Source organism: Zalophus californianus, chromosome 1 (assembly GCF_009762305.2).
Source record: "Zalophus californianus isolate mZalCal1 chromosome 1, mZalCal1.pri.v2, whole genome shotgun sequence".
NCBI classification, from domain to species: domain Eukaryota; kingdom Metazoa; phylum Chordata; class Mammalia; order Carnivora; family Otariidae; genus Zalophus; species Zalophus californianus.
The window spans coordinates 18689905-18712183 of NC_045595.1; the positions used below are offsets into that span (position 1 = coordinate 18689905).

Here is a 22279-nt window from a genome sequence, read left to right on the forward strand (position 1 = left end):
AGAGTGTGAGCAGGGGTGGGGGAAAGGGACAGAGGGAGAAGGAGAGAGAAAATCCTAAGCAGACTCCATGCCCATTGTGGAGCCCCATATGGGGCTCCATCTCACAACCCTGGGATCATGACCTGAGCTAAAATCAAGAGTAGGGCGCTTAACTGACTGAGCCGCCAGGCACCCCGCCCATCTTCTCCTCCCCCTCCCCTTCTCCCCTGCCCCTTCTCCCGTCCTCCTCCTTTTTTTGTCTATGGATGTCCAATTGCTCCAACACCATTTGTTGAAAAGGCTGTCTTTCCTCTATTGAGTTGGTTTTGCACCTTTGTAAAAAATCAGTTGAGCATATTTGTGTGGCTCTATTTCTGAATTCTCTATTCTATCCCATTGATTTATAAGTCTGCACTTCTGCCAACATCACACTCTTGATTACTGTAGCCATATAGTAAGCCTTAATATTGGGTAGAATAATTCCTTGCACTTTACTCTTCTTTGACACGTTTATTTTAGTGTTCTAGAGCCCATGCTTTTCCATATAAATTTTGGAATAAATTTATATATGTCTATAAAAAGCTTATGGGGATTTTGATGGGAATTGCATTAAACCTATAGATCAATGTCGAGTCTTCTAGTTCATGAACATACTATGCCTTTCCATTTATTTAGGTCTTCTTTGACTTCTTTCATCAGTATTTTGTAATTTTTGGCATATAGGTCCTTATATATGTTTTTTAAATATACACCTAAGTATTTAATTTTCTTATTTTCTTTGGTGTGAATATAAGTGGTGATGTTTTTTTGTTTTGTTTCGTTTCAGAGGGGGGAGGGGTAGAGGGAGAGGATCTTAAGCAGGTTCTATGCCCAGCGCAGAGCCGATTTGGGCCTCAGCCTCACAATCCTGAGATCATGACCCAAGCCAAAATCAAGAGTCTGACACCTAATCGACTGAGCCACCCAGGCGTTCCTCAGTGGTAATGTGCTTTTACTTTTGATTTTTTTAAAGTAAGCTCTGTGCCCAACATGGTGTCTGAACTCACAACCCCAAGATCAAGAGTCACATGCTTGGGGTGCCTGGGTGGCACAGTCAGTTGAGTGTCTGACTCTTGGTTTCCTCTCAGGTCATGATCTCAGGGTTGTGAGATCAAGCCCATTGTCAGGCTCTATGCTCAGCGGGGAGTCTGCTAAAGTTTCTCTCTCCCTCTCCTTCTGTCTCTCCCCACTCTCTTTCTCTCTCAAATAAATAAATAAATCTTTTTTTTAAAGAATCACATGATCTACCGACTGAGCCAGCCAGGCACCCCTACTTTTGATTTCTTCATGTTCATTTTTAGTATATATGATTGATTTTTATGTGTTTTATATCCTGTAACCTTGTTGAACTCAAGTTCTATGATTTTTTTGTAGATTCTTTGGGATTTTCTATATAGACAATCATATCATCTGCAAATATATACAATTTTATTTCTTCCTTTCGAATCTGTACACCCTTTATTCGTTTTGCCTGCCTTGTTGCAGCAGCTAGAACTTGCAGTTCTGTGTTGATTACCAGCAGTGAGAGAGTGGCTGGAAGTCAGGGTTGGACCAAGAGATTTCTGGACATCAGATTACCTGGGACGGTGAGACCAGAGTCCAGAGGGCTTGGAATGGCAGGCAGGATTTGGACTTGAGTCTAAAGGCGGCAGAGGAACTGTTAAAGGTTGCTGAGGTTTGTTAGGAAAATTCTTCTGGCCACTGTATGTGACATGCATGGAGGAGGGGAACCTGGAGCCCTTAGAAATGAGTGGAGCCTGTAGTCACATCCCAGAGCCCCATCTTGGAGCCAGCGATAGAGATTGTTGAACATGGGTCTGAGACAGGAGAATGGCCCATCGGGAATGAGGAAGGAGTAGATGAGCCATCTTCAAGACTGGGTCAAGGCAGGGCAAGAAGCCACAGTACTTTTTTCCTTAGCCCTTGTGATGTAGTCAGTGACCAATGGCAGATCCCAACTCTGTATGGGAGGAACCCCTCTAAGGGAGCAGACAGGAGAGTGGGTTTTCCAGTAGGAAGGTAGGTGGTAAGGGCCCTGGGCTCCAGAAGAAGTGAGGGATGGTGGCCTGGAAATGTGGCCAGAAAAATTGGAAGAATAGAGGAGATGGTCTGCAGTACAGGTAGCAACCATCGATGCTGCCTGAACATCACCCCTGAGACCTTCTCCCTGAAGGTTCTATGGAAGTTAAGGAGATTCTTAGTTGCACTCCTAGGCATGGCAGTCTCCAATGGACTCAGCTCTGCTTTTCTTTCCAAGGCCTCATGAGATGTGTGAGTGACCAGAAGCCTGGAGAGATCTTTCAACAAGAGCAAGGTTTCTTTGAGGTTGGTCTTCTGAGGGTAACACTTCTTCTAGTGCTATTTTGTGGCTTTGTGTCCTGGCTAAAAAGTTTGAGGGTGAAGCCATGTTTAGATCTGGCAAACAGAACCCAAGGGTCTGGAGCAGATTCCCCTTGAGATCATTTTCTTCCCTGAAGTCCCTCCATGGCGTCTCTTTCAGAGTGAAGGCTGAATTTCAATCTAGCCTGGTATATATCCAGCCTCTGGATGACACCAGAACAGTGTTTCAGTCTTTTTTTGTACGTATCACTAGTATGGTTTGCTTCTAAAGAATTTATTCTTTTATTTTTTTAATAGGAGGGAGTTATTAGATTTCTGAAAACTGTGGGATTTGTTGAAATGAGTCACAGCATTTGGCTGAAATAGAGAGGACTCCATCTGTTGCCTTTGCGTGGTCTCCAGTTCTGTTCTATGTGACTGAGCTGTAAGAGAAGCCGGAGAACTTGGTGTTCTGGGAGCTCACCATGACTGGCCCTGCCTGGCAGACACAAGCCTCACCAAGTAAAGATATGGGGAAGTGGACCCTGTTTCCTGAGAGCTTCTCAACTTGAGATCCCGGCAGTTAGCACTGCGTTTGGGTGAGAGGGGGTGGGGGGGCAGGTACCAAAGGCTCCCTGTTCACTGACCTCTGTCAGCAATTTCTTTGGAGTGCCCTTGAGTTTACCCCCTGGGTGTCAGAAAGGGGAACATCCACCGCAGGGTTGGTTGCCTCAGGGCTTCCGGGCCTGCTGAGCCCTGATGCTCTCCTCTGTCTCCCTGGGGTTAGCAAGACAACTCATCCTGACTGAATTGGCTCTCTGAGGACAGGTGGCAATGGCTCAGGTCTGGAGAGGTCATGGGAGTGTGAAACTATGGCGGGGCGGGGCGGGGGCGGAGGACGGGGTCAGGTTTGGGGAAAGAGAGACCTAGGTACCACAGCTGAGCTTTATGCACATGACTTTCTCTCTTTAAATCTTGGCTTGCTCACCTGGGCCTCCTCTGAGGAGCTGTTGAGGGTTCGCTGGCACAGGCAATGTGAGGGGTCGGGTGTGTGCTAGAAATGGCCAGTTTCCTGCCTGCCCCCCCACCCCAAGACCCCGCTTGGGTGTGGCTCACTCCCTTCTCCCCGCTGGCCTCTTTCAGCAGGGCCAGATCGTCCTCATGTGCGGAGAAGGGAGAGGGTTGCTGGGAGTCAGGGGCACAGCACAGAAGATGCCGCCCTCCCACGCACTTCCCTGCAGAGGGGCGGTGGCTCGGCGGGTGCCGGAGCCCCGTGCTCAGTCAGCAGATTGGCCTGACCCACTTGGCCGCTCACATACTTGCCTCTCACCGGCCCTTGGCGCCTGGCCTTCCATGCCCCGCCCCGAGGAAGGGCTGTCCCCAGACCAGTCGTGCCTCTCCCAGGCCGCCCCACTGCGTTCCTGTTCCCACCGGCCTCTGAGCTGTCACAGGAAGCGCCCTCACCTGCATGGCTCACTCCCCTCTCCCCGTCCTGGTGGTGCGCCGCCTGGCCAGTGCGGGGCTTGGGGGGGCGGGGGCTCCTCCTGTGGGACCAGTTGGAAGGCTGTGTGGCCGTTTGAGCAAATGCCACAGCGTTCCGGCGCCTCCTTCAGCCCCCGCACCCCGCGGGGTGTATGGCAGGAGTTGCTCGTCTTGGTTACCCCCCACCACCACCACTCAGCAACGTAGGCCCGTCAGATTACAACATGGTTACCCAAGGAGCAAGGGAGCAGAGCCTTGTGGGAGAGGGCCCCATGTGTGAACAGTGTAAACAGTGCTGAGTGGACCCTGCTCCGTGGCTGGAGATGGCCCAGAAGCTGGTCCCTGCGACAGAAGCCAGGAGCTCTGAAGACCCAGGGAGACAGATCACTGCGTTTTGGGTTGGGTGTTTCCCCTTTCTGGTACGTCCATGCAGCCTCTCCTTCCCAGCAACCAGCAGTTGCTTGCTTCCACCCTGTGGGTTGGTTTGGACCACTAGCCTCTGACTAGGCCTCCCCTGGCCTCCCCCGTTTGCTCTAGCTTCCTTCATTTTGGCACAATAAGAAATTCCAGGCTTAACAATTCTGCCCCTGACTTTGCCTCCCTGACAGTGATCCTGGGGATCATCCTGGAGCAGTCCATAGACATCTTCCTTTCCACAGCTCTGAAGATTCCATTATTGTGGCTGGAGTATAGTTTTATTCAACCAACTCGTACTGAGGACATTGGGGTTGTTTTCTGGGTTTTACTGTTACAAGTAGTTCTGCCATGCATCTCCAGGTGTATATGTCTTTTGTATTTTTGGACCTGGACCTTTATAAGCTCTGAGTCTCTGTCCAGTTTGTGTAACAACTTCCAGAGAGGGAGCATGATATCTTTTGAGCATTTAGGATCTTCTGGCCACTGTACTACATAGAGATCATTAAAAGACCAATGGATGAAGATCATTTAGAAGGGAAGCAAACTGGACGTGATTTAACTTGAGGAAAAAAGGCTAAACACTCATTGGCTGAACTAGAAGCATCGCAGGGGTCCTTGAAAGGCCGGATAGAGGGTGGGAAGAGAGCAGGACTGTGAAGACGTCTGGCACTCCTCAGTGTTGGGTCAGGGAAGGAGCGGACACCCACAGGTGGAGTCTGCCTTGAGGCGGGCCAGGTGGGCAGAGGCGGCTCTCCGCAGCCCAGGAGAAGTGACCTCTGATTTTATTCGGGGAGTTTCTCCACCCGCCACCCCTGCCCTGCTCTTTCCTTGTTGAAGTGAAATTCCCATAACAATAAAATTAACCATTTTAAAGTGTGTAACTCAGTGACATTTAGTACCTTCACAGTGTTGTGCCGCCACTGCCAAAATATTTTCATCACCCCAAAAGAAAACCCTATACCCATGAAGCGGCTGCTCCCCATTTTCTCCTGCCCTCAGCCCCAGGCAACCACTAGTCTGCTTTCCATCTCTATCCATTTACTTCTTCTGGATATTTCATAGAAACGAAATGATACAATGCATGTCCTTTTGTGTCTGGCTTCCTTCTCTTAGCATAATGCTTTCCAGGTTCATCCACATTGTAGTATGTGGCACTTCATGCCTTTTGTTTTATTTATTGAGGCAAACTATACATCACCTAAAATTTGCCATTTTCATCATGAGTGAACATACAGTTCATCAGCATTAAGCGCATTCACACTGTTGTGCAACCAGCACTACCATCCATCTCCAGAACTTTCTCATCAGCCCAAATTGAAACTGTGCCCATTAAACCAGCTCCCCATTCCTCCTCCCCAATCCCTGGCAACCACTGTTCTGCTTTCTGTCTCTGAGTCTGCCTAGTCTAGGTCCCTCGGATAAGCGGTATCATTTAACGTTCGTCCTTTTGTATCTGACATTTCACTTAGCATAGTGTCCTCAGGGTTCCTCCAAATTGCGGCAGGTATCAGAATTGCATTTCTTTTTAAAGGCTGAATAATATTCTATTGTGTGTATATGCCATATTTTGTTTATTTTTTCGTCTGTTGACATTCCGTCTGTTGGACATTTGGGTCCCTTCCCCCTTTTGGTCGTTGTGAATAACGCAGGGATTCTTGAGTTCTAGCAGCCTGGTTCACAGTCAGAGCAAAGACACGTGGATGAACACTGAGATGAGATGCCAAGGTTTGGAAAGGAGTCCGGAAGCAGGGTTTGCTCCCATGTCCCAGGCTTCCTGGACCTAGTCTTACACATCCCTCTCCCCGCTATACACCTCTAGCCACAGCTGCCTGCTGGGTGCTCCCTGCCTGCAACACACACTCGTGCAGGAAAGCCTCAGCCCCTGACATTTCTGCCCTTGGGACGCCCTTCCCTGGGCCTTGGCTCGGCCCCTCCCAGGATGTTTGCATGGCTCTGCTCTGGTGTCCCCTGTCCAGAGGTGCCCCCCCGACTCACCAGGGTCGTCTTTCTCCTTCCTTGTTCGTACTGTTCTAAGCACTTATTACACTGTGAACAAATCAGACGTACCTATTTATCTTGGTCTTTGTCTGTCTCCTGTACCGTAAGGCAAGTTCTGCGAACTGAGTGGCCTTGTCGGCCTTGCTCACCGCTAGGTAACCAATGTCTGCAGCATAGTCTGGTGCCAGGCGCCCTGTAGCTCTTGATAAGGATCTGCTGTGCACTGAAGCCTCCCACTTGTGCTGTTCTGGCTGCCATTGGAGCTCCAATGCTTCTGTCTCTCCCTCTTGCACTGGGGTTTGTATTCACCATATCCTCATTCCAGGCACCCCACCCTGGTTCTCTGGAACCCCAGACTACCCCAGACCCCTAGCACCTTCCCCAGACATTCGTTCCACCTTCTGCCGAGTACAGCATTGCCCTCACCCCTCAACAGGCTGTCCAGACCCACATTCACTTGCTTGTTCCCCCTAACCAAGGGGACCTTTGGGTCTGCTACCCGAGCCTGGCCCTCAGACCCGGGTCTTTGCTGTCCTATCAGCCATAGGCCATATTGTTCTACCACTTTCTGTCCCTCAGCACTGCTGGTTGGACTTCCATTACTTCCCACTTCCCTAAAGACTTTGGCATCAAAATGCCAGGCTTCCTGCCCACTCCACTTGCTGTCAAGCCAGGGAAGGAAGGAAGGGAGGAAGGAAGGAAGGGCTAATGTTTTCTCAGTGCCTACTGTGCACCTGGCACTGCTCTCCCTCAGGCTGGGGTGACCCTGGCCCCTCTGTTGGCTCATTCTGGGCCTGGTGACTCAGGGCGTTGCCCTTCCCCTTGGGAGCTGGCCTCCTTGACAGTGTGTTACTCATTATTCAGTGGCTCACCATGTGCCATGAAGAGTGTGATCACAGGTGCTCACACGAGCATGCGTGCAGTCACGTGCATATGCACAGACTGGAGCACATGTAGCCCTGCACACGCATGCTCACATGCTCGCGTATGCCACACTCACCAGGGTCTCAGCATGCTTTTTTTCTCAGGTCTTAATCACCACTCTCAGACCCACGGGCAGGTATTTTCCTTGTGAGAATATCTATCTTGATGGGTTTTAAGCCCAAGTAGCTGAGTTTAGTGCTCTCAACATGTGAAAACGTGTCAGGTAGGAACATAGGTATCCCTCTGCCTCTGCTGCCCAGACACAGAGCCCTGGGCAGGGAAATAGAATAGGGAAGGGGTGTCTGGGTGGCTCAGTCAGTTAAGCGTCTGCCTTCGGATCAGGTGGTAATCTCTGGGTCCTGGGATCAAGCTCCACATCGGGCTCCCTGCTTGGTGGGGAGTCTGCTTCTCCCTCTCCCTCTGCCCTTCCCCCCTGCTCATTCTCTCTGTCTCAAATAAATAAATAAAATCTTAAAAAAAAGAATAGGGGAGGGAGCCCCTGGTGCTCAGCCAGAGGGGGGGCCTCTCCTGGCCAAAGGTGGCTCCGACCTCCTGGAAGGGACTTATGCTCCTTGGATGGGGATTTGGGCCTTAAGCTAGGCCCATGGGGCCTCATGAGAGAGTTAGTTACCCCAGAGCAGGCTGAGCAGTGAGGGGGGCATGAGGATCCGTCCTTGAGCCAGCAGGGGAGAATGGGAAGGTGGGGTGTTGAGGGATGGGGGCACCTCCTGCAGGAAGCTCTCCAGCCTTTCACCTTACTGGGGAATCTCTACCAGTGGGAGGCAAGCTCCTTGAGGGGCTGACAGGTGAATCTCCCACAAGAGGGATCTAGAAATGCACACCCAGCACCTCCTGGGCCCTCACAGTATAAGGGAGGACAAGAGGCAGGAGCCAAAGTGCCTCAGGTAGGTAGTAGATTTCTCCTTCTGTGTTAGATTCCTCGGAAGTGAAAGGTGAGCAAAACTTTAGGGGAAAGACTGCGGAGTTGGCAAAAACAGAAAATGAGCCACCATGCTTGTACATTTTTCTGCAACTGGGCTCACAGGGCAGGTAGGACAACGGACTTGGCAATGTTGAAGGCTGGAAGGGTGCTGGATGGCTTTCTTTTTTAAATGTCCTTAAATGTCACAGTGGGAATTATTTAGAGGAGGGTGTGTTTTTTCCTGCTGGAATCTTGAGTCTCACATACCATCTCAAGATGCCATTCTTTGCCCTTCTGATTTTCTTGCACAAGCCCTATAAAGGATGACATTCAGTAGATGGACACCCTCTGGTGTGGGCGATTGGCCTTGCACTGCCCTCCATGAGGGGAGAAGGGGAGAGCAGACCAGAGAGGGGCCCACAGGAGCTGTCCTGCCTGAGGCTGGAGGAGCCTGCAGGAAAACACAGCACATTTCTGCGACTGGGCACCCTGGGGAAGGCCCTGTAGAGGGCAAAGTGCTTGAGCTGGATTTTAAAAGTTGAATTGGGTTTTAAGGAAGAGGCCTTCTAGAAAGAGAGCCGAGCACAAGCTGGGAGGGGTGATAGGCAGGTGAGGGGCCTCCGGACTCCCTGCCTGAAGGCAGTGCAGGAAAAGGAAGGCACAGAGGTAGGAGAGATCCCGTGTTGGAGGGCTTTGAAGGCAGAGGGCCAGTGCATCCTGGGTTTGATGACAACCGTGGAGTGCAGTGACCCACCTCTGCTGTGGGGGCTGGTGACGGTTCCCTCCTGCTGGGCAGGAAGAATGCACACTTAGCACGGTGTGGCCCGAGTGAGCCTCTGGGGCTGTCGCTGTGCAGTTGCCACAGACAAGCCCTGCTGCGTTCAAGTGGGCTTTCTGAACAAGACTCTGGAGCTGGGCCTGTCCTGTGTTGGTCCCAGGCTTCAGACCCCTTTCTCCCTGCACCACGCCCCCCCCAAAACTATCATCAGCCCGAGAAGTCTATAAGCCCCAGGATTGTGACAACACATCCTCTCTCTTCCACGGCCGGTGTGCCAGCCACCACTGCCACGGAGGACCCACCTATTTCCTAATCGTTCATCTCAGCTCATCGGTCATTCAGTCCACAAACATTTACTGAGCCCTGCCCTTGCCAGGCCCTGGGCTGGCCTGCAAGGACACTGTGGTGACCATGTGTGGAGGAAAGGCTGGTGGCCCGCTTTTCTCTGGAACCTTCCCCCCTCCCCCATCTTCCTCCATGGTTCTCTCTGACTCTGCCAGTCCACATTCATTTGTCTTCCTGGGGGCCCCCTGAGCCCCCTCCACCTGCCCCTCCACACACATACCTGCACATTTAAGTTCTAATTATTTTGTGTATGCTACATGGAGTTGTGTGTGTGAGAACACTTGCTTTGAATTCTTTTATCTGTAACAAATTTGAATTTGCCACAGGTATTGTTCAGAGGGTTTCCTTCTCGTTTTATAACCTGTCCTGTCTAGTGCCAAACACTGCCTGGCTCCACGCAAGGGCTGTCAGCCCTTTGTCCGAAGGTGGGATTCTTGAGCCATTGGAATAACCCTGCCCAAGAGCTAGCCCAGTGCCCTGGGCTGTGGGGACAAGTGACAGAAGGGTGAGTGCCAACAGGGTGGCTCTGGGAGAGGGTGGGGGTGGTACCCCTTGTATGGATTTACTCAGAGCTGAAACTGAGGGCTGCATATGATCCCCAATCATAATTTTCTTTTACCTTTTTTGGGTTACCGATACGTTTTTCCTTATTCTTTATAGAAAAATAAAAATCAAGAAAGGTATTGCTAGTAAAGAAGAAGTTTTTAAAAATTTTAAATAAAAAAATAGCAGTTTTGATTTCTAGACAGGGAGTTTTTTTTTTTTTTTTAACATGGAGTGGGTAGACATTACTTGGGTAGTTCTTTCTCTCCAAAATACACGATAGACATAGTCTTTGGATACCACTGGCTTCCCATGAGAAAGGAGTCAAGAGATCTCAGCCAGGTAGGGTTTCCCTAGAAGTCTGGAGGAACAGGCATTGGGGTGCTTCCAGGTCCAGCAGAGCACCCTGCACACAGCAGGTGTTCACCCAGTTCATGTATTAATGATGCAGGCACTGGGTTAGCTTGCTAACTGCACCGTTGGCCCTTGTCTTCCTGTGCTTCGAGCAGGGCTGGGTGTGAAGTAGGCCCTTGGCCATCTTTGTGGGCTGAGGCTGTGTCCTGGTAGCCCCCGAGGGCAGGGTGAGTGCTAAGTCCTCTGCCCTGGGTCTGAAGACTGGGCGAGAGCTTGTGGAGTTTTCTGGCTTCTGCCCTACTGGGCTTGGCAAGGGAGAGTAGGGCCTGTGGCTTCCACAGTCACAAAGACTTGTGGTTTTCTCTTAACTATCTCAACTTTCTGATCTCAGCAGATTTTGGAAGAGAGCTGACAAGCACAACATGGTCCCCTTGGTAAAGGCTGTAATAGTAGAATTTGCAGGAGCTAGAAGCTGGGAAAAGCTGGCTTAGCTTTATGTAATGACTTCTGACTCCTGATTAGAGCTTCCTAGCTTTAGGAGCACTCCCCTTGAGCCAGAAAACTGGGACACTTCACAGCTCAAAGTTGTCACCATGTGGGGTCCTAAAGCAAGTGTCTATAAGCCTGGGGCTGGGTGGGGAGCAGGAACATCAATGGCTTGGGCTGGATCAGAACCCCTGGGCCACACCTGGGGCCATGGCACTTCCAGAAGACAGGGTCGGTCAATGTGAACAGAGGGCCAGCACTGGGGCCAAAGCTTTTGAAAAGGCTATGGAGAAGGCACTAAGAATTTGCCTCTGTGGCCCTGTGTCCCCTCAGAAAGATGAGTCAGGTAGGAGAGTCCTTGGGGTATCTGGCTGGCCTGGAGGCACTCCTGAATGGTGCCCTAGTCATCATGGGCTAGAAAAGCCAGGAAGTTCCTTAAAATGTAAATGCCGTGCATAATGTAGGTCTTGGTGTGGGGATGCACTGTGATTTGCCCAGACAAGTGTCAGGGTCCTGGGTTCAGTCCTTATGGTGCCCAAAGGGACAAGTCCCTAAGGTTGGGTCTCTTTCCTTCTCTGGTATCCCAGGTCAGGTCCAGGAAAGCCTGGGAGGTGATGAGGAGAGCCCTTCAAGGAGCTGCTGACCTGGGGCTTAGCTCTGGGTGGGGACTTCAGTCTGGCTGCCTGCCTGGCTCCTTTTCTCTCCTGTGGCCCTTTTGGCTCCCAGCATGGGCCCCCACCTCCCCTGGCTCTGTCGGGAATCTCCTGCTGATGAGCTCTTTCCCAGGTCTGTGGAATATGTGGGGGAAAAAGGCATCAGGACACTGAAAACATTAACACTTCCCTCCTACTGATTTCTAGCTCAAGAAGCCAGCTCCTTTATGCACTATAGTAAAACCCAACCTTTGGATCTCTTCCCCTTGGAATTTGTGGTAATTGGCTAAACCACATCTTTGTAAACCGTGAATGGTATAAATATGACTGTTCAATTCACCTAAAAGAAGTTACTTTCAAGCCTTAGCAGCGTCATTTCCTACAAATCCTGTCGAATTACAAATTATTTTTTATCAGTTGATTAAGAGAGCCTGTAGAACTTCTGCTTCCTCCAGCTGGCAAACAGGGATGGCACCCATGTTAGATTCCGGGAACCCCTGCCCTCATGGGGGTGCTCAGTCCAAGTGGAAAGACATACAGAAAACAGTACCTCGAAAGGGGGCAGCCCTGGGACTGGGGTTGGAGGGACGTGCATAGGGAGGGAGACCCAGGAGGCTCCACACCAGAAGCTTGGGGGAGGTGTTCAGCTGGCGCTCTGGAGAGCCTGTGGGCATGGATGCAGGAAAGCTGCGGGCTGGTCAGGAGCTCCCAGGACTCAGGCAGGGCTTGCACTGGGGACATGTGAGTGTGCTCAAGTGACAGGCTAATGTGATAGCCTGGGGCCTGCTGGTCATGAGCCAGATCAGCCATTGAGGAATTTGGCTCCCGTGGGCTTCAGGAGGTCTGGTACCTTCTGAAATCAAACAGAAATGTGTATGAATGTGTGTGTGCTTTTTTCTTTAGGGATGAAATCTAAGGTGTTTTTAAAAAAATTTTTTTATTTGTTAAAGATTTTATTTTTGAGTAATTTTTACACCCAGCATGGGGTTTGAACTCATGATACTGAGATCAAGAGTCACATACTCTACTGACTGAGCCAGCCAGATGCCTCCTAAATCTAAGGTTTTAAATCAGATTTATAAAGGGGTTCATGCTTTAGAAAACTTAGAATATGCACAGGTGGAAAGCCAGAGAAAAATGGTATTTGTTTTGGGTTGTAAAATGTCCTCTGGTTAAATGTGATGAATTTAGAGTCTCTTTGTTCATTCTCCTTACTGAACTAACGAGAAGCTATTGCACTGCAGGGGCAAATATTAATGTACCTATAAGGGGAGCTGATCAGGCTGGCCCAGAGCTCTCCACAGTGATGGTCGGTGCTAGAAAAGAGGGGCTGTACCTGCAAAGTCCTCAGAGGAAGCAAGTATGAACCTAGAATTTTATATCCAGCCAAGCTGGTCAAGTTTAATGACCACAAAGATACACTCAGATATTGAAGAACTAGGGAACATGATTCCTACGAGCTCTTGTTCAATGAGCGAATGAATGAACATTTCTAGAGAGAAACTCCTTAACACCTGAGCGGAGAAGCCATGACCAAAGGACTAGTAACCCCCCAGCAGAGTCCGGAGACCAGGGGGACAGTGTGTGGCACCACTTGCACTCAGGCAAGCTACCATCCATGCAGCGCCTGTCACAAGCACCACGGTATAAGAGACCTTCAGTTTCACTGAGCCTGTGGCATTTGATGCTTCAGCTGACTGATGCCCACGTACTGCTCCCGTGGCTCTGGGAAAGCCATGGGCTGGAGGTGCAAATGGGACTGAAGGGAAGGTCAGAGATGAACACTACATGGATCTGCTGCTCCCTTTCTGGTGGGGATTGACTTGGCCCCAAGTGGCCCTGGCCCAGCTCTCAGGGAGACACTCCAGTGGCTTGGCTATCACCTGAGGCAGGTCAAAGGGTCTGGTTTCGTTCTGCCTCATGGATGACAATTCCATGGCCTTTGTGCTTATGTGCCCTGCTCCCGGGTTCGTGACAGACCTTACTAACCGATGGTGACAATCTTCCCACTGATCTTTCTCAAACCCAGCTCTCTGTGCAGTCACTACCAACTAAAAGGTTTAGAGGAAAGTTACTCTTATTACCCATCCTTGTTCTGGATTCTGGAGAAGGGCAGGGCCAAATCACAGCGTTCTGAGAGATGCTCTTAGGCCTTGGACCCACACAGGCCCTGGGGCTGGGGAACGAGCTCCCCAGGGCCCGCTTTCCTTGTACCTGTCGCCTGCCCCCACCCTTGCTGCCGTCTCTCTGATGGTCTCTCCTCTCGTGCTGGCAGTTCCCCTGGCCTGTGCTGGGTGGCAGTAGCTCACATGCCCACCGGTCCCTCGGGCCACCTTCTCTACCATCCTGACCCACCTGGCGAATCATCCCAAACTCCCTGCAGACACAGCTCACTGCCTGAAGCAGGTTCTCTGCTGGCCCAGATGGACTGGACTGGGACCAACTGAGGCTTGTTGTTTGGTCCCAGGAAGAGTTCCAACTGCTAGACGATTCTAAGTGGAAAGGATAAGTGGAGGTGGTGTGTACCTCCACATGGGTCTGTGTGCTCAGGGGTATGAGTATGTGTATGCCCAAGTGCAGAAGCTGTGGGGGCTGTCACCAGGCCAGCACTTTGTCCCCACTTGTAGGGGAGGAGCTAATTCTCTGGGGTCTTTTGGGTCTTGGAACCTTATCTTCACAGTGGGGCAGCAGCTTCCGGGGGTTGGAAGTTAGGAGGGGAGGGTGTCGGTCTCTGGGGAAGCTCTGCCTATAGCAGTGACACCCTACCACAACCACCCAGGAAGCCTGTGCGTAGTACCTTCCCTCCCAGCCAGCAGGGCATCCTCGGGCTGCAAGAGAGCCACTCAGAGGCTCTGAGCCCGTGGTCCTGGCTTCTTGTCCCATCAAAGGCTCTGAGTGCAGTGGCCGAGTGTTATGGAGACACCAAAAGGAGTTTGCTCGGCTGACAGCAACCTCTGTACTGTTGCTGTCAGCCGAGCAAACTCCTTTTGGTTCATAGGTGGCCAGGCAGGGTGGTGAGGGCAGCCCCCAGTGGCCTGGGGCATTCCCGACACTGACCTAAGTACACCTGCAGTGGAGCAGGGCAGGGGGCAGGAAAGAATCTGGGGTCTGGGCCACCAACAGAGTCCTTTACAGATTGGGAGATCAAGGATCTCCTCAGCAGAGGAAACTGGGGCGCACGTGCCAAGGAGGGGAGGGAGATGAGGCAGCCAACTGAGGATGGAATGAAAACTCCATTTACATATATTTCCGATTTCTTCCTTTCAAACTTTTCCATTGGGGGAGGTGTGTTATTTTATTTTATTTTACTTTATTTTATTTTATTTTATTTTATTTTTAAGATTTTATTTATTTTTTGACAGAGAGAGACACAGCTAGAGAGGGAACACAAGCAGGGGGAGTGGGAGAGGGAGAAGCAGGCTTTCTGCTAAGCAGGGAGCCCGATGTGGGGCTCGATCCCAGGACCCTGGGATCATGACCTGAGCCAAAGGCAGACACTTAACGACTGAGCCACCCAGGCGCCCTGGGGAGGTGTGTTTTATCAGTAATATATGTGCACGTAATTGGTGGATAAACGTTCATATGTTGGGGCTAGGCAAATATGTTTTATTGATAGGGACACATGATCAGAAAGGCAGAAGGCCACTGGCCTCAAAGCTGGGTAGGTCAAAAAATGTTTTCTTGCGTGGATACTAGAATTTTCTTCTAAATTCAAACTTCCTGAGTTCTCCCATCCGTTCGTGAGAGAGTTGCTCCAGGACCCAGGACCTGTACCCTGCTTCCCAAGATTCTGCAACCCGGAGATGCCGGGCTGGCGGTATCGGTAGAGCGTGTGACTCTCGATCTCAGGGTTGTGAGTTTGAGCCCCATGTTGGGCATGGAGACTACTTAAAATTAAAAAAAAAAAAAAAAAAGCCAACCAAGATTCTGCAACCCTTATTTTCTGCCTGAATCCACAGGGACCACTGGTTGGCCCAGTGGTCCTTCCTGTAGTGGGTCTGAAAGGAGATGGTCCTTCCACAGCATCTGCCTGGTCATAATTGCCTATTAGAGAAAGGTCAGCCATGAATTTATCAAAACCTTGTTTGAAGCTGTGGGACTCTTCCGGCTGCTCTGACTTAGAAAGACAGCTTCCTTAAGTTCAGTCCCCTCCTGGTGAACAAAGACAGTCCTTGATGGGTGTGAAATATTTCTCTTTTAAATATTCACTTGGAGGTGGTGGGGGGCGTGCTCTAGAATGCCACCTGGTGTTCCCTCCAGAACCCATCCTGTCTCCCTGCCTCCCGGCTTTTCCTTCCTTCCGTCTGGCCAGCCTGAGCAGCCCTCTCTGAGTGCAGCTACCAGAGTGGCTGTAGGCGCCTCTCCACTGTGGACCCGGGCAGCCACATCTCTCCCTGGTGGCCCTGTCCTCATGGATGTACCCAGGGTCTGGAGCCTCTTTGGTCGGTGGAGCTTGTTGGCTTCATGCCTGTCCTGGGATCTCTGACAGAGGCAAGCCCGGTTCTGACCAGTGCAGTCTGGATCATTTCTCCCAGCAGTGGTCATGGTATGGGGACAGGAGGCTGAGGGGGAGGCTGCCTGAATCGGCTCTGTGCTCCTCCCCAACGGCACCCCTGTGGCTGGGAGTGTCCTTCCAGCCCTGCCAAACAGCTTCAAGACTTGTTTCTAGTCAGTAGCCTGTAATGCTGAAAGGGAGGCAAGCTGGTAGAAATCCAGCTATTTTTACATCCTCTACCTTTCTTGGCTATCTTTTTAAAAATATCTATCCCTAGATAAGCCATTTTTAGTCTTCCCTGCTTGGCTTCCAGCCACTCCTTCATATCCCTGTTCTCACCTACTTGTCTCTTCTGCTTTATGGCACAGTCCTTCTTTCCTCCTTACTCACCTGCTCTTATCTCAACCCTTGCCAAGGAATCGTACCCCCCCCAGCAGCCTTTGGGAGGACTGTTGGCCTCACGGGGCCTCCCTGCTGATAATCCAGATCCATGAAACTGGCTCTTCTGGGGGGGCTGGGCTGGGTTCTACTTGTGGACACCTCCCTCCCCCTTTCCTTCCTCTCTCCCTTCTCCACCCAGTGGGGATCTTTGTTAAGGAGGGCCGCGTGCGGAGGCCCAGGGCTACCCCAACCACCCTGGTCCCTCGCTGTGGGACTTGTGTCCAGGGATATGTCCCAGACGAATCTCATGGATCCCCTGCCATGGGCAGATCCTTGTGTTCAGCAGGGTGGGGAGTTAACCCCTCTCAAGTTGGTCCGGGTGGGCGAGGGCTGGGTGGTCACAGGGTGTGGCCCTCATGTGTGTAGGCTTTTCTTCCATGCCTTCTCTAGCGCTGCAGCCTTCAGGCACAGAGGTTCCTCATAGCACATGGTTGAACGTTCCTCCTCTGGCAACTTCTCCAACCTGGGGGGGTGGGTTGTGTCTTTTTGTTCTTTCTCTGACTGCTCTGTTTCAGGCATCTCCTCTGCTCCCATAGATGCTGGGGCTCCCCAGGGACCTTTCCTAGACCACTGCTCCCTGTGTGATCTCTGTCCCTCAGGCTTGCCTGTCAATTGGACCCTTAACTCTCCCCAGTAAAAATATATGGACTTACCTGAATTGAATCCAAGCTCTGACCCATCTCTTGATGTCTCTTGCACCCACCTCCCCACCTCAACAAAACCAAACCCAGCCTTGTGATTTTGCCTTTTCATGCCCCATCCCCACCCACCAATTGGCTTCTCTCCCTGAATTCCCCATCTCAATCAAAAGGACCACTCCTCCCTGGGCCTCAAGCCAGAATGCCCCCCCCTGAGCCTTCCTTCCCTCTCACCCCATGGACTGTCTCCTGGGCTAGTGCCTTATTCTCACTGTTTCCCTGCCTCCACTGTCTCCTTGACACAGACCCAGAGCACTCTCTTGTTGGAAAACCTTAGAGGCCCCACTCTCTTGGCTTTCCCCTTTTTAGCTCTAAGCTTTCCCATAGTTCAGGTGGTTCAAAGCACGTGACTGCTGGGAGCTGTTCTAGGTGCTGGGGATGGCAGGGGACTTAAACCAGCTGGGCCTGCCCTGCACAGCCACTTCCCTCCTCTGTCATGTCATGTGCTCTGTCATGCCTCGGAGACTTTCCACCTCTGCCTACCATGCCCTTTCACCTCATGGAAAAGGCTAGTTAGACTTCCGCCCCTCCCCTGGGCCATGTGGTGGCATGGCGTGCCGTGATTTGTTTGCACATCTGTCTCCCCTCTAGACTATAGGCTCCCAGAGGACTGGATCCCTGTCGGATTCACTTTTTAAAAAAACTTATTTCAATTAAATATCGAATAGGTATTTCTAAAGAATATAAAAATACTCATAAAGTATGTATGAGGTGTAAAGGATAACAATACAATGAACACCTGTGGACCCATTGTAAGAGACATAATTTGTTCATTCGATCATTATCTATTACAGGGCCTGCAGCCATGCCAAAGGCCAGCCAGTGTTTGTCAATGACTGCATTCCCGAGTGAATGAAGGAGTGTGGTTTTCTCTGTGAGTCTCTCAGCGTTGCGGGGCAAACTCCACGTGAAGTGGTCACAACTGAGTTGTGTTGCTGCCCCCACTCGGTCCCACTCTGAGCTCGCTGCTTACACGGCTGTCCGTTTACTTCTCATATGCTTATTGAGTGCCCACTGAGTACCAGGCATGCTGTGGGCCCGGGCTACAGCGGGGAGCAAACTGTCAGAGACCTTCTCCTGGGGCTTTTCCACTTAAACAGCTCTTCAGAAAAAAAGGAAAAAAGAATCCAGAGAGCCCAAACTGCAGTGCTGCCCACTTCTCTCCAGCCTCACCAGGCTCCCCGGAGTGGCAGAGTGGGACAGTGGTTAAGGACAGGGACCGCTGGCCTTGATATAAATCATAATGGCTTTGTGAGTTACGTAACTTCTCTGGGTAGCGGTTTCCTTGTCTGTATAATGGGCAAAATGGGTCCTACCCCGTGGCTTTGCTGTGAGGCATAAGGGAGTTAACATGTGACACGTGCCTGGCACACTGCGGGGCTCGTGGCAAGGGCTTGGTTGGCGTCACCCCACTATGCTCAGCACAGCGTGCTGTGTGGTGGGGCTGGGGGTGCGGCCAGTGACCGGAGAGGACTCCGTAGTCATCTCTGCAGTTCTCTGCAGGGAAGGGCCAAGTGCTGCGCTAGTCACATGCCATGCCTCGTTTCCTCAGCTCGAACAGGCTTTTGGGCCACGTTTTGTTGTTCGGAGTCATGACGTGCCTACAGCGCATCCATTCAGGAAACAGCTGTTGTGTGTTCAGTGTGTGCCAGGCGCTGCGCTGGGCTCTGGGATGCAGCTATGGAGATGGCACATAGAGGCCCTGCCCACAGCAAGCTGGCAGTCTGATGTGGGGATCGCCGAGGGTACACAAAAGCAATACATATATGATGAGTCAGAAGGTACTCATGCCATGAGAACAAAGAGGCAGGAGGGACAGAAGCTGCACTTTATTATTTTTTTTAATTAATTTCTATACCTAGTGTGGGGCTCGAACTCACAACCTCGAGATCAAGAATCACATGCTCTTGTGACTGAGCCAGCTGGGTGCCCCAGAGCTGCATTTTATTTTATTTTGTTTCATTTTATTTTATTTTTTAAAGATTTACTTATTTATTTGAGAGAGAGAGAGGGAGTGTGTGCATGAGTGGGGGGGGGGAGGGGCAGAGGGAGAGGGAGAGAATAGCAGGAGATGAGGCCAGAGGGAAAGGGGCCATATCTCATGGGGCTTAGAGGCCATTGTAAAGCCTTTGGCTTTTCTTCTGGGAGGGAAAGGAAGTGTTGGAGGGTTTAGACAGAGGAGGGAAGTGGCTGCCTTATGTATGTAAAGGATTATCCCGGCTGCCGTGTAGAGAAGACCACAGAGGGGTGAGTGGAAGCAGCCAGGCTTGTGCAGAACTGAAAAGAGAGGATAGTGTCCTGAGCAAGGTGGAGCGCGGAGGCAGTGGGAGTGGCCAGACTCTGAAGCCAACAAGATTTCCTGATGATTGACATAGATGGGAGAAGAAGGGGTGAGCGGTGGCTCCCAGGGGAGGCTGGGAGGCGCATGTGTAGGGGAAGATGAGGGCTCAGCTTGGACACACCAGGTTAGAGATGCCTATATATGTGCGACGTCTCAGTCAAGATGCAGAGTTGGCCCTTAGACCAGTGAGGGGTCCAGGGGAGAAGTCTGGTCGTTGTCACCGGGTAGCGGGATTTTAAGCCTTGAGTCTGGGTGGGCCCTGAGACCCAGGATCGTGTGTACTCAGAGAAGACCAGGTCCCTCCAATGTGAGGAGGGGGTTCTGGGACTGGGGGAGAGTTTAAACCAGTGTGGCCAGGAGGGAGGAGGAGGTGTTCCAGAAGGCAAGTGGAGAACATATCTCAGGAAGGAGGGAGCACTTAGCACTATCACATGCTGCTGCTGAAGTGGGATCAGGAACTGAGAAGTGACTGTGGGACTGATAATGTGGAGGCCGTCAGTGACAGTGACCCGAGCAGTTCCTGTGGAAGGGTGTACGGAAGCCAGGTGGGCCTGGGTTGAGAGGAGGGGAGGGGAGGAGAAAAGAGATGGACACGTAGCTAAAGGCGGAAGTGGGTCAAATTTATTTATTTAGTTATTTATTTATTTATTTATTTATTTATTTATTTATTTATTTTTGTGGATGGGAGAAACATGTTTGAATGGCAATTGAAGTCATCCAGGAGAAAGGGGAGACAGATGGTGAAGGAAGGGGGAGGATCTGTGAAGCTGAGAAGTGGGGGCAAATACTGGGGGATAGACATCAAGAGGCTGGGGATGTGCCCCTTCCCCTCCAGCAGTTCCCCCTTTCTTCTGGAGACAGCAGGTGGGTTGTCAGTGAAGAGAGGGAGAGACATGTTGGAGGCTTGAAGATCAAGGGGAGAGGGTGAGGAATCATCCAGGAGGTCGGGAAAGTGAAGAGTTGGCAGGGAGCCTTGCAGGATGGACTTTGCTGGGGGGCAGAAGGCACTGTTTGCTTCTTCACTGTCACTACAGCTAAGTTGAAAGCTAACTTGAATCTGGATCTCTGTCACAGAAATTTTGTCCCCAGAAAGACTACACTGTGATGCAACATTGAATTAAAATGCCATCATGTGCACGGAAGATTGCCTGTCATGTATCAGGCAACTCACATACAGTAGAGGTGGCTACGTTCCTCAGAAGACACCACAGACCTGCGCAGCCTGGGAGAGGGGCTGCAGCCCCTCCACGTGATGGAAGGAGCTCTCAGTAGCTTCTGATTAGCTTTCAGGGGCGTTTTTGGTTTTGCTTAATTTTAATTCCAGTAGAGTTAACATACAGTGAGGAGCTGCTTTTCAATTCCAGCCCCACGCCTGGGTGGCTCAGTCACTTACGCGTCTGACTTTGGCTCAGGTTATGATCTCGGGGGTCCTGGGATCGAGCCCCGCGGCAGGCTCTAAGGTCAGTGGGGAGTCCGCTTGTCTCTCTTCCTCTCCCCCTGGTCGTGCTTTCTCTTTCTCAAATAAATGAAATCTTGAAAAATAAATAAATAAAACAGTAAGTAAGTAAATAAATAAATTCCAGCCCCAAATCATTCAAGTAAAAGATGGAACTATGAACTTGACCAAGTGGGAATCTTTCTTTACCTAGAAATTAGTTTACGGGAAGGCACTGGAGCGCAGGTTCCAAGTGTGGCCCAGAGATGTTGCGGCCGCCACATCCTGGGCCTCACAGCTGATGGCAAGGTGGCCAGAGGGGCTAGACTCAGGCTCTGGTGATTCTACTGAAGAAGAAAGTGGCAGGTCCATGAGACTGGGTAGGTGCATGTATGCTGTTGTTAGTTGATGAAAGAAATATTTGATAGACACGTTAAGAGTGTTTCTTTTTTCTGGAAGAGTCTTTGTTAGACCAAGGGTATGGCGCTCCCCCCCCCCCCCCCCACCACACACACTGTTCCTCAAAAAGGAGGAAAAACTGCAGACTGTCTTGGAGTGGGCCTCCCCAGGGGGGATCCTGGTCTCCCCTCTGAAGTGGCTTGTCCTAAGAGGTTCTACCAGTTGGCAAGCAGAGGGCTTTCATCTAGGGGCAGCAAACTTCAAGGCCCCTCTTGTCAGTCAGGCCCTAGGAGGTCAGGGGGCACCCTCGCAGGCTGCTGTGGCCTGGCCTCCACAGTGGCTCTCAGCCAGTCTAGCCTGCCTGCTGGGTGCCAGGATCCACCCCAATGAATACAGACTGAAGCAAGGATAGAATTTCAGGGAAGCAATACAAAGCATTGCCTTTTTGGCTTTTTGTGCTCAGCTTCTTTCAAATTAGAAAAGGAAAATTGGGAAAAGGAAAATGAGGAGACTGAGTTAGCCTAACAGTTTGACTTTCTACCTCACCGAACTGCTCAAGTCTGCTGGTTCTTCTGCAGCTGCACCAGGTTGGGATGGAGATGGGGGTCAGGCACGTTGGATCTCCCTCAGTGGCTCCTCAAGGGCTGGATCCTAGGACTCCAATCCCCCTCGCCCCCAGCCTTGCACTAACGGAAAGTAACGCCTCACCCATCTCCATGGACTTGCTCTAGCATCGGGCCTGGTGGTGGACTGCCAGAAAGAAGGTTCCTTTGTCCCTGCTGGAGACGGCATTAACTAGTCATTGGGATGCCTCCCCCACCCATCTCCAGCTGTCTGGGGTCAGCCTTTGAAGGGGACAAGAGCTCTGCACTTGAGCTGCAAGTTGGGATCACCTGGGGAGGGAAAGATACGAATACCAGGGTCCTACCCCCGCAGGTTCTGATGTCATTTGTCTGGGGTGTATAGTCTGAGAGTCAGAAATTTAAAAATCACCCCAGGTGTTTCTAACGTATAGGTTTAGAACCTTGGTACTCACCATGTGGTCCGCAGACCATAGTCTAGGGATCACCTTAGAGGTTGTTAAAAATGCAGCTCTCACCCTAGACTTACTGAATCAGAATCTGCACTTGATCAGGATGAAAGAGGGGAACTCACAATCCTACCACGTGGCCTGGTGCTGAGGGTTCGAGTGGGAGATGCTTGTCAGAGCTCAGCAAATGGTGGCCAAGAG

General features: G+C 51.1%; 1 protein-coding gene across 3 annotated transcripts in view; it reads left to right on the top strand.

The window, feature by feature from the left end:
* Window positions 1–22279, top strand: part of BSN (bassoon presynaptic cytomatrix protein) — a 90496-nt gene that overhangs the window by 27873 nt on the left and 40344 nt on the right. The gene's annotated exons all lie outside the window — the stretch shown is intronic.